At 39.0% G+C, this 16,830-nt stretch overlaps 1 pseudogene; it reads left to right on the plus strand.

Annotated features, from left to right (window-relative positions):
- Positions 1–16,830, plus strand: part of LOC141489708 (eukaryotic translation initiation factor 2 subunit 2 pseudogene) — a 64,756-nt pseudogene that overhangs the window by 209 nt on the left and 47,717 nt on the right.

Here is a 16,830-nt window from a genome sequence, read left to right on the forward strand (position 1 = left end):
AGGGGAAAAGTTTTAGTTTTCTGGCACCATGATGTTCAGGTCTATTTACTGTTCTCACATGTTTCATGTCCCATCTCCATACCTTTGCAATGACTGTCTCCCAAACTCTCATTTCTCATTTCTGCCTCTTGAAATGATTGGCTTCCTTCAAGATACCTCAAGCAACCATTTTCTTTCTTTCTTTTTTTTTTTTTTTAGGTTTTTGCATGGCAAATGGGGTTAAGTGGCTTGCCCAAGGCTACACAGCTAGGTAATTATTAAATGTCTGAGATGGGATTTGAACCCAGGTACTCCTGACTCCAAGGCCGGTGCTTTATCCACTGCGCCACCTAACCGCCCCTAGCAGCCATTTTCTTAGGGAAGCTTTTTCTATGTCTAACCTCCCCTACTATGTGCTCCAGTTGGTAATACTTTCTCCTTCTACTATGACCTGTATAATGTTTACTTTGTATGTATCTTGTATATAGACATGTACCCATTGCTTTTCCATTAGAACATAAGCTTCCTGAGGTCAGAGACTGTTTCAATTTTGTTTTTATACTCCCAAGTGCTGAGAGGAGAGCCTGGCATTTAAAAAGGAAAGTTTGTTTGTTGATTGATTGAGAAGACAGTCTCCAGTGGGTGAAGTCAAGATAAGAAGTGGGTAGGGAGACTACGAAGTGGGCTACAGTGCCAAGGAAGGCTTCCTGGGATGGTCCAGGACTGGAGGAGGCTCCTCAGGGAGAAAGGTGGAGCGCTTCAGTATGAACCACCTGGACAGGTCTTTAGCAGCCTGTCTGGCTGCTGGTTCTGAACCAAGGAGATGCAACACCTCCCCTTCCCCTCATCCCCCCCTTCCCAATCCCGATGGAGGTATCTATCTCTCTGCTTAGTTGCAAGCACTGAGTCATCTCACCCACCTTCTTCCCACCCCATAGGCTCAGGCATCTGGATGTGTGTTTGAAAACTCTTTCTGTACTTTTGAGGGGTGTCATCACCTTTGGGGCTGTACTCTAGGGAGCCAACTTTACAGTGTTAAGCTTGTTGCAAAGATGAGTGGGTAGTTAATGAGTTACTGAAGAATATGTCTATAGGGGCAGTGCCCTCCCACAAAGGACTTCTGGTGCTATTGAGTCTATATCCTTTACCCTTATAAGCATGTAAGCTTCTAGAATCTGTCCATCAACTTATAAGCATGTCCTACAGACCTAAGAGGTGGCCCTGGCTGAAACCAAACCATGACCATATTCAGCTTTGAGAGAGCCCTCCCAAAGGTGAGTGTATTTTACAGTTATGTCAACTCCAAATAAGCTTTGGTGGCTTCAATAGCTTGTTACTAGTTTGGATTTCCTAGGACTCAGAAGACCAAGAGCCTGGCAGAGGGGGAGGGGAGGGCGCAGTGCCTGGATGGGCAGTCCAGGTCTGCCTCCAATTGCATTTATCCAATTTTGATTGAATTCCACATCATCCATTTTGCTTCTCAGAATGACCAAGGTAGTCACATTTCTGACTTTACCTAATTGGCAATTGTCAGTGATATGAAGACAAAAAGCAAATTGCAGACAAAATTAAAATTTGTTTTTAAAATATTTTACCTTTTAGTTATTGTTATACTTCTGTAACTAAAAAGGCACAATGAACCTTTCATCTTCTTTGTATTGTATGTACCTTTTTTATGTACATGTCTTCCCCCAATTAGAATGAAAACACCTTGAGGGGAGGGACTGTTTTTCCTTTGGTCCTTCAGTACTTTCCACAAGTAAATTGACTTGATAAACTTGGCATTTGGACCCACTAAAATTGCATAACTTTTCATCAAGTGAAAGTAGACCCAAAAATAAAGTTTTTTTTGTATATAAATGATGCTTTGGGATTTGATTTGGGATTCAGAGGAAAGAATGATGAAATGCTTGGAATTCTACCATTTCAAAGGTTTCAAAGGCATATCATGTAATGAGTGAAGCTTTTTTGTATCCTTGATGCATAATTCATCTCTTAGTTTCCAAAGGCATAAGTCTAAATATGTTTATACAGTTTTTTTTGTCAAATAACACATCAAGTATGTGTCCATGAAAGTTTTAAGTGATCTATTTACCAAAGAGATAAATCAATGAAAAGAGACACTGGGGAAAGGACTTTAAAAATAAATTTAAATACATCCATAGAATTTGAATAGTTCTTAGTAAATAACTAGGGTTTATTTAAGACCTTCATCAAAGATTACAAAAACAGAGAGATGAGGGAAGTCTGAGGCAATTCTGGATATTGAAAACAAACTCTAAATGTTATATAGGACACAATTGAATATTTATCCATCTTTATTCCTTGCATTTAATGAGAGTACCTAATGAGAGACTCTGAGATATGCAAGACAATGGCTAAGTGTAAAATATGGATTTTCAGCAGTTCTACCATATAATAGAGACTCTAGAAAGAGAATAATATATATATATATATATATATATATATATATATATATATATATATGTTCTTATTCAATCATGAATTGTGGCATAAGAACCCCAAAGAGCAAAGTTCTGTGAGAATTGTGAATGTAAAAGAAACATGAAAGTCACAGTCAATCAATATAATGGAAATAATTGTCCATGCAGTTTAGCTGATGTTTAGCCATCTTAATTATCAGAATTTTAATTTTGCCCTGGTATAAAACAGTGATGTGTTCAGAACTGGAACACTAATATTCTAATTGCTATACCCCAAGAGGGTTATAGTAGAATTGACTTAGAATTATAGATAATTAGATAATTATAGAATTAGAATTGTAGATAAGGGATTTCAGAGGCATCAAGGCTATGCCATACCTGAAGTATTCCCTCTATGGCATTCCCTGAAAAGGATCATCTGAGTCTTGCTTGTCAACCTCTACTGAAGGTAAACCTTCCTCTTGAGGTAGCCCAATCCATTTTGGAGATCTCCAACAGTGAGGACATTTTTCCTTATATCAAACTTTAAGTTGCCTCTTTGTAGCATCATTTCTTGCTTTGTCCACCTGTGCTAAGTATAACAAGTCCAATTTCCTCCCCACTCTTAGCAAGACTTTCAAATTCTAAAAAAACAGACAAGATGCTTTCCTCCCAACTAATCATACCCTCTCTCCTCCCTTCCTTGGCTATCTTCACCCCTCTTCTTACCTTATTCAAGTTAAACATCATCATATCCTTCAGCCCATCTCTATGACCTCATGGTCTTTCATCCATTTTGTCAATCTCCTCTAGAAAGTACATTAATGTCCAATATTCTCACCCAGATCTTGCCTGTATCCAAATCCAATACTCTTTTATTCTAATTGCTTTTCAGTGGTGTCCGACTCTTCTTGATCCTATTTGGAATTTTCTTGGCAAGGATATTTTTACAGTTTCATTTTTACAGTTGAGGAAATGGAGGCAAACAGGGTTAAGTGATTTGAACAAGGTCAAATAACTAGTAAATGTCTGAGGCTAGATTTGAATTCAGGAAGATGAGTCATTTTGACCCCAGCCCCAGCACTCCATCCATTCTATAACCAAGCTGCCCATATATTTCCTTTTGTGCTGTATTATCTCTCGCCTTGTGCCCTATATTTGTCCTGAAACTTAGAGATAGTTAAGTACAGTGGATGGAGTCAAGATCTGATTTCAAATGCAGCCCCGTATAATTGCTACCTATATCATCTTGGGTAGGTCACTTTACCTCTGTCTGCCTCAGTTTTCTTATCTATAAAATGGGTATCGTAATAACACATGCCTCCCAGAGATAGTTGCAAAGTGTTTTATGATGATTAGAGAGCTATAGAAATGTTATATATCATTATTGCTATATCCACTTATTGCTATATCCACATATATTTTCTTATTGCCACAGCAATCAAGTCAAGTATCCTCAATCATAGGGAAGATTTTTATCTCCATTTTACAGTGAGGAAAACAGCTTGGAGAGGTTAATTGATTTATCTATGGTAACCTAGGTAGGGGTCTTGTGCTAAATATTTTGTGTATAGAACTAAGACACAATTGTCCTGATTCTTGGTCCAGTGCTTTCCCCACTATATTATGATGATACGGGAAGAAACTATGATCTGAGAGTTGGGGTGAGAGTGGGAGCAGGGAGACAGCTAGGAGCTATTCTCTAGATTTCTTTAAAAACCTGAGAATATGGGGTCTCAGGCAGGTTTTGATCACTTTAGACTCAGAAGTTGGAAAAGTGGTGAAGGAAGGACTATGCAGAGAAAACTTATATTTGTATCAAGGGCTTTATAGTACTTAATTGAGGTAGGGATTTCAAAACCAATAATTTTTGTCTTTAAGCAGCTTACATTTTGATGAGAGTGCTACAAAATCAGTTGATAGAGTCAGGCAAAGAAATAATGCTTCTGGTAGAAAAACTTCCTGAGTTCAGGTCAAGGATATAGGGTAGGGAAGGTAAAGATGTGCCTCACCTCTGATTGTGAAGGGTTGAATGCATACATTAAGGCTCAGCTCTAACTCCTCTGCCTCCCTCTCACTGTAAATCTCTGCTTCGGTGTTGTAAAGCTATTTAGGAGCTAGAAGGAAGTATCTTGATATAAATCCTGAAAGGAAGGATTGATCAACAAACTCTAAAACTGCCTAATGTAGTAACTTTTTAAAATGAATTAAAGAATAAAGTTCAGTTCAATTCAACATTTATTGAATGTCTAGGTCAGTAGACACTAAACTAGGCACAGGGGATCCAAGGACACAAAAGAATTATTCCCTGCCTTCAATGAACCAGGAGTCAACTGAACATCAAGTGAGAGAATAAGCATATGACCCCTTGGAGGAGGGAGGACTAGATATGTCTAAAACATAATCAATTAAATATAGATTCTATGCTGCTAGATCCCACCTAGTACCACTTTCCTGGTGTTCTGGTACTGATGTACATGGTAAGCCATGACTCTTGTTTTGTGAACTTCTGGGTCACCCAGCCTGCCATTGTTGTCTTGCCTGTACTCAACATAGACAAGTATTAGGAGAGTGATTTGGAGACACTGTGGTGGAAATAATCACTAGCAGTCTGATGGAGACCTCAAACTCTCAGGTCATACTGGTCTGATGTGAACTAATATAAGTACACATAAATACTATGGTCTCAAAAAATCAGATCTCAAACATTTAACATTATAACTGTGTGACTAGAAATAGGGTGTTGGGTTCATTGATAGGGATCAGTGATGGCAAACGCAACTTACATGAAGCCTGAAAAACTCTTATGGTCCTGAGCAGATTAAAATGAAATTGGTAAATACTTAAGAAAATTCATAAAAGTACAATACAAAATAGTTAATGTTAAATTGTGGTTTTCTAAGTATATATATATATATATATATATATATATATATATATATATATATATATATAAAACCTGTAAGGATCTGTTTCTAATTAGTTTGATTCTACTGATGTAGGTGGAGTAATCTGATTGAGTAAAATGGACAATGCTTATTGTTCTGGGTGAAATGATTATTAATAACCAAAATTTTGAGGAGATTCAGAGCTTCCCTCACTTCCAGAGTCCTGACTTTAAGGCCAGTTTTTGTTGAAGGATATTACTGATAATGAGATTGCATTAACTCTCCAGATCTCTTAATGAATGTAATTTAAGATGGGGAAGCCCATTCCTTTTACCTAGTTAGCCTATGACTGCTGGGTGTGATCTGATTATAGATAATTTCTCCTTCTAGAAGTCACTTTCAAGCCCTTGTTGATGTTCAGGCTCCACTGTCATGATTGTCTCTCTGGTCTAAGAGAGGCAGCCAAATTACCATAATTTTATTAATAACCTGTGATCTTATTAATAAAATGATTAAATTACCTATAAACTGCCTCTTGAACTCAAACTAAGATTAGAATTTAAATTAGAAATGACTGGGGGAAGGTGGGTGGTACAATGAATAGAGCTCCAGCCTGGAGTCAGGCAGACCTGAGGTTAAATCAGGTCTCAAAAATTTAATATTATAACTGTGTGACTCTGGGCAAGTCATTTAATCCTATTGCTCACAATACGAACAAACAAAAAAGAAATGACTCCCTATCCCAAATCATGATTCTTTTGTAACAGAGGAACCAGAGTTCAAAATCATTCTAGGACAAAAGCTGGTAATGCCTAATTCTGTGCAAGGGGTGGGAAAAAGTATGATTACCATCTTGCTCCCCCATGATATATATACAGACACACACACACACACACACACACACACACAATGCCACAAGAAAAGGAAGAGACTGAGAGGACTAAGTTGGACCTCAGTAGCATCCAGAAGTTTGTGGAAAGGGTCCCACAAAGTCCCAGGCAAAAGATGGCAAGAGCTTTGGGCCAGAAAACTATCGGCATTTATTCTTTGTGCAACCCCACGACACATTTCCCTTTTTCTGATCACTGTAACAGATATGTATCATTCTCAACCCCCTTCTCCTATTCCCTAGGACAAGTAGATGAAAGGAACAGATGAGGTAGATATTATAGAGTCCAATGAGAAAGGAGAAGCATCTCTGTGATGAGCTACTGGGTCCAATTATATGTGAAGAAATAGCCTTAGGTATAGTTTTGATCATTTTGGGAAATTGAAAGCTGACCTAGGTATGAAGATGAAGAGAGCATGAATTAGAGAAGTTTGCTGACACATTTACTTATTTTAAATTATATACAATGCTACTACATATATGTATATTCTATATCATAAAATATATGTTTAATATACATATTAATTTGTATACATTTAATATGTAATACAAAAGTAGACATTTAAAGTAGATGAGATTAAGGGCAGCTAGGTGACACAGTGGATAGAGCACCAGCCTTGGAGTCAGAAGGACCTGAGTTCAAATGGGCTTCAGACATTTAATAATTACCTAGCTGTGTGACCTTGGGCAAGTCACATAACCCCATTGCCTTGTTAAAAAAACACATGAAAAATAAAGTAGATGAGATAAATGTGAACTTTTACTTGATCTTAGTGCAACTAGAGAGCCATTTGAATCTCTTAAGCAGAAAAATGATATGGTCAGGCATGTGTGTTAGGAAAGCCACTTGGACAGTTGAATAAAGACTAGATTTAGTGGAGAAAAACTTGAGGCAAGGAGACCAACCAGAAGATTTTTGTAGTAATCCAAGTGAAAGAGGATGAAGGCCTAAACTAGATAAGTGACTGTGAGAATAAAGAGAAGGCAAGATTTGGCAACTGATTAGATCTGTGGGGTGAGGGAGCATTTGAAGTCCCTTGAGGATGACACCAAGCTTCTGAACCTAGGTGATTGGAAATTGGTGGTCTCACTAATAGGGAAGTTTGAGAAAGGATTGGAGACTTTGAAGAATAAGAAAATATTATTAAGAAATTCCTACCTTCTCTTCCTATATGACACTGTGTTCATCCCTCAAATGAAAAGATTGGGCACCAGCTGAGGAATACCTTTCCCAGGTGAGAGGGGAGACAGGGTGTGGTCAGTGTTGGGGGTTCAGTGCTACCAATTCCTAGATAGTGATTAGATTGTAACATCCCTGAAGAGCTGACACAGCCAAAGATAGCAAGGATGGAAAATATTGAGCAATATTATGGGTTAGACTATTTTATAGGGCAGGGAGAAGATATGACCCATTTTTCTACCTTCTAGTTGTCTGATAGAGTCCCCTTGGGATCATGCCATAGGTTACTTAGAATGATTGTCCCAGCTTTGGAGACTATGATTTTAGAATCTCTATTTATAGGCCTGAGTTTCCTCCTTTGTAAAATTGAGGATTTGAATTAGATAATTCATAATATTTCTCCCAGGTCTAACATGAAATTTTAAAGGTTAAGAGGGAAGAGGATGGGAAAGGGTGATAACTTCAAATCCATTTTAAGCTCACTTTCCTAAATGATTAAGTGACCTTATCATCATCAAAAATGATTTGTTTGAATAGGTAGTCACCAAGTGGCCAAGTAACTAAGGAATCCTTCTACCTCTTCATAGTATCTAAAGGTCTCTGACTACCTTCCTTTGGAGGGAATGGGATGGTGGTGGTGGTTATTAAAGGTGAGTTAGGAGCAACTGAATACGTCATGAGGCCACATTCACAAAACACCTTCCATATGTTTGCTTTTCCATAGGAACTGATTGCTTGGTTGAATAGCTCTTTTTCTTGACCCTGAATTGATGCCTAGTATTTTTTTTAACAGTGACATTTTGATGTAGCTAAAGCAATTGTCATTGATCAGAGAGACAGTAGAAATTATTATTCAGAGTGTAACAGAGACTTCATTTCATTGCCAGTGTTTGTTTATGTGAATTAAGGATTCAGAATCTCATTTGCTGACCTAGTATTTTTTTTCCCCATCAGCAATACAACTTATCAGATTAGTAAGAAAAGAGAAAATTTCTGCTTTGAAACTGGATCGAGTCTTTTTGTTTTGTTTTGTTTTGTTGGGATTTGGGGTTCTCTTGGTAAAGATACTGAAAGTAGTTTGATATTTGCTTCTCCAGCACATTTTTACCGATGAAGACACTGAGACAAACAGGGCTAAATGACTTGTTAGGATCTTAAATAGAACTGAACTCAGGAAGATGAGTTTTCCTAACTCTAGGACTGGCATTCTACCCACTGTACTACCTAGCTAAGTCTATATGTAAACTAGTTTCTTGTTTATTGTATAATTTACAGCACTGCAGATTCCAGCAGATGCCTTTCCTTGATACTAAATATACTTAGACTAACATCAGTATTACTGTAGCTTTATACTTTTTTTTTTTTAATAAAACAGGCATGGAGAATGGACCTGGAATTTCATTAGTGTCGGTTCTAATAAGAAAACTCACTCTACTAATGAAACATTTAGAGCAGGTGTGGGGAACCTTTTTTTCTGCCATGGACCATTTGGATATTTGTAATATCATTCGAGGGCCATTTAAAATCAACAACTAAACAATTAGCTTGCTATATTTGGTCAAACATGTAATTAACTCACTCCTAAAAAGCTCCTAGATTTAATGTGTTTTGAGTCCTGTCTATGATTAGCATGTCAGCCCCAAACCAAATGATTTCAAGGTCTTTTTTTGGTCACCCCTGATTTTGAGAGATATCTAGAATACAAGTTAAATGACTTGTCCAGGATCTCACAGTCACTGTATCAGAGGGAAGACTTGAATCCAGACCTTCCTGACTTTAAAGCAAGCTTTTTCTTTACTATGCTGTGAAGACTCTCAGATGAGATAATAAGGTTAAAACTGTTGGTAAGACTTAAAGTGCTATCTAAATAAAAGATAGTTTGATATTATGTTCGATTTTTTTCTAATCATCTTTTGAGTCACATTTTTCAAAGACCTTGAATGCCAGGTCAAGGAATATGAACTTTATTTTGGACTGAATAATAATTTGATTTTTTAAAAAAATTCTGAATTTAATGATGCCCACCCCCAGAACAAGAAAGAATTTATCCGTATACAAAGTAGCATTAAAAATAGGATTCAGTGTGACACTGCTAATCTTTATTTTGCATAGCTTTCTTTTTTTGGACTATATAATAAATTCTACATATTACTTTCAAAGCTGTTCCTGTTTCCTCTAAACTTTTTCTTTTTAAGACTTGCAAATCTCCTTATGTTTTCATTTAAATTTTAAATTAATTTTTTTCAATTATCAAACATTTAAAAAACTATTTTCTTCTATGCACTTAAAAAATAATTCACTGCTCCCCTTTATTTCCATTAATCCAGTTAACCTGGTCATCTTGCAGCTCTTCATATGTGACATTCAATTTTGCAGCTCCATGTCTTTGAACAGGTAGGTATCTGTCCTCCAAGCCTGGAATAGAGTATCTCTTTACCTCTTAGAATACCTAACTTCCTTCAAAGCTCAGCTCAGGTACCACCTTCTTTATCAGCCCCTTCCTGAATTCCCACTGCTCTGAATGCCATCTGTCCCCTCCCTCAAATTACCTTGTATTTTCTTTTATGCACGTACATACATGCATACATACATACATACATATGTATACACGTATATGTATATGTATGTTTATCTGTTGTCTTTCCAGATAGAATGTATGATTCTTGAGGTAGAGGACTATTTCATTTTTGTCTTTGTATTACTAGCAACTCAATAAATGTGTGCTGGTTGATGTCATTCAATTTATTAAGCACCTGTTTGGTTGTAGGTGCTGTGCAATAACTGGAGGATAACAAAGATAAAAGGAGAAGTGGTCCTTGTAAATTAAGAACTTACATTCTATTGGAAAAAGGGGCAGCTAAGTGGTGCAATGGATAGAGCACTGGCCCTGGTGTCAGGAGGACCCAAGTTCAAATCCAGCCTCAGACACTTAATAATTCCCAACTGTGTGGCCTTGGGCAAGCCACTTAACCCCATTGCCTTGCAACGCCCCCTTCCACAACTAAAACAAACAAAAAACACTATACATTCTATTGGAATAGTTTCAAATCTAAACCACTGAAGGGAGGGAATAGCTATATCAAATGAAAGATCAAGGATTCATTGAAATTTTGGAGAGGTAAGAAACAAATGACTCAATAAAAAGAAATCATGCAGAGATTTTTCAGTAGTAAAATAAACCAAGGTATTGAACATTTTATAATTTTTTTTAAAAGAGGAAACAAATGTGGCTAGAGACATGTCAATAGGTCAACAAAAAAGGGCTGGTTATTAACCTCAGGGTATAGAGGTGCCATTAGAGAGCAGAGAAAAACCATCTGCTATTGACCATTTTTTATTAGCACTTCAGGGTAAAACAATAAAGCTCTCAGTTTCAATTAAATTGTGGAAGCCCATGTTTCCCCTTTATCAGCTGCCTTATAAAAACCAAGATGGCCCAGGAAAGGTTACATGTTTGTCCTTTGAAAAGATTGCTTGCAGCAAACAATACAGGGACACAGGATTTCATTTTTTTTCTGGGTTCCTCCTGATACAGGAAGTGGAACAAATGTAACAGTTTAACAGTTTTCCTACTATAGTCTTCTTGGATATAAAAGTACAAGGCATCAGATGCTATTGTTAACAAGGAAAAAAACAATGGTTATAATTTTGGGGGGTGGTGGAGGTAGTTTTCATTGAGTGCTCAATTTCATTCAACTCAAGTATCTCAGGTGTGGGACAGCCCTGTTCAAAGAAAGACATTGCTGCTGTCCTCTAGGAACTTGTTATCTAGGAGATGACATAGAAGAAAATAAGATAAGGAATAGAATAGCCACAAAAGGTAATTAGGTGCCTAAGAGAGCTCAAACAAGCCTTTGCACTGACTCTTCACAGTAGGCTGCATTCATATTATTTAAAGAGATCCCATTTCACCTATTTCATGATTGATATTCAGAAGGTGTATAACACAACCTGAATCAATACCCACTAGACACAGGATTTATATTTTGGTAGCTGGAGCTATGACAGAGGAAATATTAAAACTTGCAGGCATCTCTCTCCTGCCTAATGGTGGGAGGTGCCTAATGACAAATTGATCACAGTTTTGCCCAGAGTCATGACTAGGGAGGGGGTTCAGATATTTTTCTAGGATTGTATAGTGTGTTTCCTCCTAGGGTAGGTGACATTTTCTTCCAATGTAGCTGGGAGACTACACTATCCAACACTCATTTGGGGATTTGGATAGGGGCCAAGGTGAAAGGCAAGAGAGTCCTGGACTAGCAGACACTGGGAAAGGAAGAGAGGAATACTTTTCTGTCATTTTATACCTGTATTTGTACCTTTCCTCCAAATATCCTTTCCTTGAACAGCTGATGGGATCATTCTTTGGATAATCATGTCCCTTTCTCTGTTTTAATTGAATTTGTCTCAGGTGTTGAAATTTATAGTGACTGCTCTTGTTTCACTGTCTAATTTTCAAGTTTATATTGTTAACACATATAGTTTGACAGTGCTTGGACCTTCCATTTTTTTTTAGGATTTTGCAAGACAAATGGGGTTAAGTGGCTTGCCCAAGGCCACACAGCTAGGTAATTATTAAGTGTCTGAGACTGGATTTGAACTCAGGTACTCCTGACTCTAGGGCCAGTGCTCTATCCACTGTGCCACCTAGCTGCCCCTGGACCTTCCATTTTGACACAGGTAATTTTGACAAAGATTTGATCCTATATTGCTAACCCATACAGTTTGATTTATAGCAAGGCGGCCATCTGTGTCACAGATTCATAGAAAACATGTTTACATCTAAAAGGTAAAGTTGAAAGTTTCCTTATTACATATACCTGTATATTTCATAAGATGGCTGATGACTGCTTCCTGGTCTTGTCTATTTAGTATTTTGTCTATATTTTTTAGAATTCAGTGATTCATGATTTCATCTATGTGGAGGACTGTATTAGGTTCATAGTTCTAGAGTTAGAAGGGATCTCCAAAGTTATCTAGGTGAACCCCCTGATTTTATAGGTGGGGAAACTGAGGCCTAGGGAGGCTATGCTTGTCCAAGATCACAAAGTCACCCAAAATAAATCATTCCATGGTGGCCCCTCCTTTTGTGCTGAGCCTATCTGAACCAAATCAGGTTGATTCTCAGAAAATAAACATTGAGTTTTTGCTAGGCATATAACTTTTATTTTTTGATCTATATTACCCTTTTCTCTCTCTCTCCTCTCCCCTCCCCCTTCCTTTTCTCTCTCCCTCTTCTTTTCCTTTTCCCTTTCCTGATCATGTTTTTATTCACCTAGAAAAGTCTGTGAAATACTTGGATAAGTCTGTGAAATCACTTGTAATAATCAGAGTTTAGGTTTTTGACCTAAACAAGGATGTTTTTCAGAACATCCAATAAATTACATGTTTTCTTCTCCTAAACTTGATGTTCCATCTGCTACTTTTAAAGTTTTGCTGAGGTTATTTCTCACATTTCTCATTCTTAGGAATCAATTCCTGCCTCATGTCAACCTCTTAGAATCTTTTGCTCCTTTCCAGGTACATCTCAGTTATTGTTATCTTTTATTTTATTTTTCATTTTTTATTTAATTTATTTAATTTAATTTTTTATTCTCATTTTGTACAAATGTTTTTTTTACATTAATAAAATATTCTTGTTTATAAGTAAACAAAATACCCCTCCCCCCATGAATATAGATAGACTTTCTTGGGCAAAAAAAGTAAAGGGGAGAGAAAAAAAATTAAAATTAAAAAAATAATAGTAATAATTGTTGGTATGGCCAGGTGGCACAATGGACGAAGCACCAGCCCTGGAGCCATGAGCACCTGAGCCCACATCCAGCCCTGTAGACCCAACAATCATCCAGCCATGTGACATGAAAGCCACCAGATCCCCACTGCCCTGCAAAAACCAAAATGAAGAAAAAAAAGACCCAAAATAAAATAAAATAGTAATAATAGTAGGGGTGGCTGGGTGGCAGACAGAGCATTGGCCCTTGAGCCAGGAGCACCTGGGTCCAAATCCGGCCCCAGACACCCAAAGATCACCCTGCTATGTGGCCCCAGGCAGGCCACCCAGCCCCACTTGCCCTGCACCCTCCCCCAAATAATAATGACAAAAAATGTGCTTCAGTCTTTGTTCCAACACCATCAACTCTGTCGTGAGTGGATCACATTCTTTATGATAAGTCCATCACAAAAGTTACTTCCATATTTTCCCACCGTTGCCATTGCTGATCACAACTCCCTCCTTTCTTATTTCTCCACTACCATGTACTATATTTTCTCTCTCCTTTCACTCTGACTCTGCTGTAGGGTCGCTGAGTGGCGAAGCAGACAGATCCCTGGTCCTGGGGCCAAGAAGCCCTGAGCCCCCATACCACCCCTTAGGCCCAGAATCCACCTGGCCCTATGGTCTTGGGCAGGCCTTCAAATCCCATCCCCTTGCAAGAAGTTAAGAAAATGTGTTATATCTGACCACTCTACCCCCATGGTCCATCCTCTCCTCCTTTATTCACATCCCCACCCCTTCCCCCTGCTCCCCCCTCCTTCTTACTCCAGATGCCTATACCCCATTGAGCTATTTCCTCTCCTAGCCATCTCTGATGAGAGCAAAGGTTCCCTCATTCCCCCTTGCCTACCCCCTTCCATATCATTGCAATAGCTCATTGTAATAAAAAAAAATATTATGTGAAATATCTTGGACTATTCCCCCCTCTCCTTTTTCTTTCTCCCATTCCATTTCCCTTTTTTTCTATTGACTCCATTTTTACACCATATTTTATCTTCGAATTCAGCTTTCTCCTGTGCTTCAACTATAAAATCTCCCTCTACCTGCTCTATTAACTGAGAAGGTTCATATGATTATTATCAGTATCATTTTTCTATACATGCAGTTCATCCTCATTAAGTCCCTCATATTTCCCCCCTCTCCTCCAATCTCCATGCTTCACCTGAGTCCTGTATCTGAAGATCAAACCTTCTGTTCAGCTCTGGCCATCCCAAAAGGAACATATGAAATTCCCCCGGTTCATTGAAAGTCCATCTTTTTCCCTGGAAGAGGACATTCAGCCTTGCTGGGTAGTTCATTCTTAGCTGCATTCTAAGCTCTTTTGCCTTCTGGTATATTGTATTCCAAGCCCTACGAACTTCCAATGTAGTTGCTGCTAAGTCCTGAGTGATCCTGACTGCAGTTCCATGATATTTGAACTGTGTCCTTCTGGCTGCTTGTAATATTTTCTCTTTGACTTGGGAGTTCTGGAACTTGGCTATATTATTCCTAGGGGCTGTTTTTTTGGGATCTCTTTCTGGGGTGGGGGGATCAGTGGATTCTCTTGATTTCTATTTTGCCCTCTGCTTCTAGAATATCAGGGCAATTTTCCTGTAGTAATTCTTTGAAAATGATGTCAAGGCTCTTTTCCTGATCATGACTTTCAGGTATTCCAATAATTTTTAAATTATATTTTCTAAATCTGTTTTCCATATCAGTTGTTTTTTCAATGAGATATTTCACATTTTCTTCTAATTTTTCATTTTTTTTGTTTTGAAGTATTGATTCCTGATTTCTGGTAAATTCATCAATCTCCCTGCATTCTATTCTTTGTCTGAAGGATTTGTTCTCCTCAGAGAGTTTTCTTATCTCTTTTTCCATCTGGCCAATTTTGCTTTTTAAAGCATTCTTCTCCTTAATAACTTTTTGAACTGTTTTTATCCATTTGACCTAAGCTGATTTTTAGCATGCTATTTTCTTCAGCATTTTTTTGGATTTCCTTCACTAAGCTGCTGACTTCATTTTCATGTTTTTCCTGCATCTCTCTCCTTTCTTTTCCCAGTTTTTCTTCCAACTCCCTCATTTGATTTTCAAAGTCTTTTTTGAGCTCTGTCATAGCCTGAGCCTAATTTCTGTTTTTCTTGGATTCTTTAGATGCAGGAGCTTGTGCTTCCTCATCTTCAGACTGAGTATTTTGATCCTTCTTGGGCTCATTTGCAAAATATTTCTCAATAGTCTTCCTCTTATTTCTCTGCTTGCTCATTTTCCCAGCCTGGGCCTTGTTTTTGGGGTGCTTCCTGAGCTTTTGGGACACTCCCACAAGGGTCTCAGTGTGTGAGGCTCTGTCCTCCCTCCTGGTCTGTGAGTGACCATAAGCGCTCCCCTCTGCCACGGGGCTGAGGTGGAGGGGGCCCTGCTGATCTATGGGGGGGCCTAGACTGAGATCAGGATCTGAATGTGGTCAAAGTCCCAGAGTCCTGTTCCAGAGGCAGAGGACAGAGCTCTGCAGTCTCTCTTCACTCCCTTCCCTCAGCTCAATGGGCTCATTCCCTGGAGGCTCCTGCTTACTGGCTCCGCCTGCTTCTGCTTCCGGGTCTGGGCTGCCAAAAGACCCAAGCTGCTTGCTGTGTGCCCTGAGGGCTGGGTTCCATGTGCTCACTCTGGCAGAGGTCCCCCGCTGTTCCCCCACTTTGTGCCCAGTGCTCCCGGGACATAGCTCCGGAGACTCCCCCGCTGTTGTGAGCTGTGGCTCCCAGCGTCCTGGGGCTGCCTCCCGGAGGCTGAAGTTCTTTGGCTCTGGTGGGCCACCCCTCTGGCGGGCCACCCGTCTGACCCCAGGGAGCAGAGCCTTTCTGCTCTTTTCCAGGTTACCTTGAGTAGGAGAACTGCCTCACTGGGTCTCTTTGTGGGTTCTGTCTCTCGAAAGTTTACTTAGAGTCCTTAGCTTATGAGTTTTATCAGAGAGCTCCTAAGACTTGCTCCCTTCTTGTTGCCATCTTGGCTCCGCCCTATTGTTATCTTTTATATAAAACTTTTGATGATTCCCCTGTTAATTCCCTCCCCCTTATTTTTTTTTAAGATTTTTCCAAGGCAATGTGGTTAAGTGGCTTGCCCAAGGCCACATGGCTAGGTAATTATTAAGTGTCATGCCAGATTTGAACTCAGGTACTTTTGACTCTGGGGCCCATGCTCTATCCACTGTGCCACCTAGCCACCCCCCCCTTCTTAAATTGCATTGATTGTTCTGTTTTCATGTTGAATACCTCTAGCAGAATGTAAGCTCCTTGAGTTCAGGGCCTGTGCTTTTTCCTTTCTTCCCTGGACCTAATGCAAAACCTTGCGGTGTTTTATTTACTTAATGAATGTTTGTTGAATGGACACAGGCAAGATGGCATGTGAGGGCAGCATTTCCCAGGAACTCCCCCGCCCCAAACTCCAATTATGTCAAATTATGACTCTAGCCAAAATTTGGAGGGGCATAACCCACAGAAAAACTGAGTTATACATTTTCCAAGTCCAAGATAATTTAGAAGCTTGGCAGGAAAGATCTGTTTCATCGGGTCTGGTAGTTGGAAAAAAGCCCCACCGCAGCACAGCCCAGTCCAGTCCAGTCCAGGGATCACTGGGAACAGCTTGAAGGGGCAGTGAGGGAACTCTGCTACACCAGAATGAATGTGGAGTGAGGAGCACTGGAGAAACCAGCCTGCACCTCCAGAGTA

The sequence above is a fragment of the Macrotis lagotis genome, chromosome 1 (assembly GCF_037893015.1).
Source record: "Macrotis lagotis isolate mMagLag1 chromosome 1, bilby.v1.9.chrom.fasta, whole genome shotgun sequence".
Taxonomy (NCBI): Eukaryota; Metazoa; Chordata; class Mammalia; order Peramelemorphia; family Peramelidae; genus Macrotis; species Macrotis lagotis.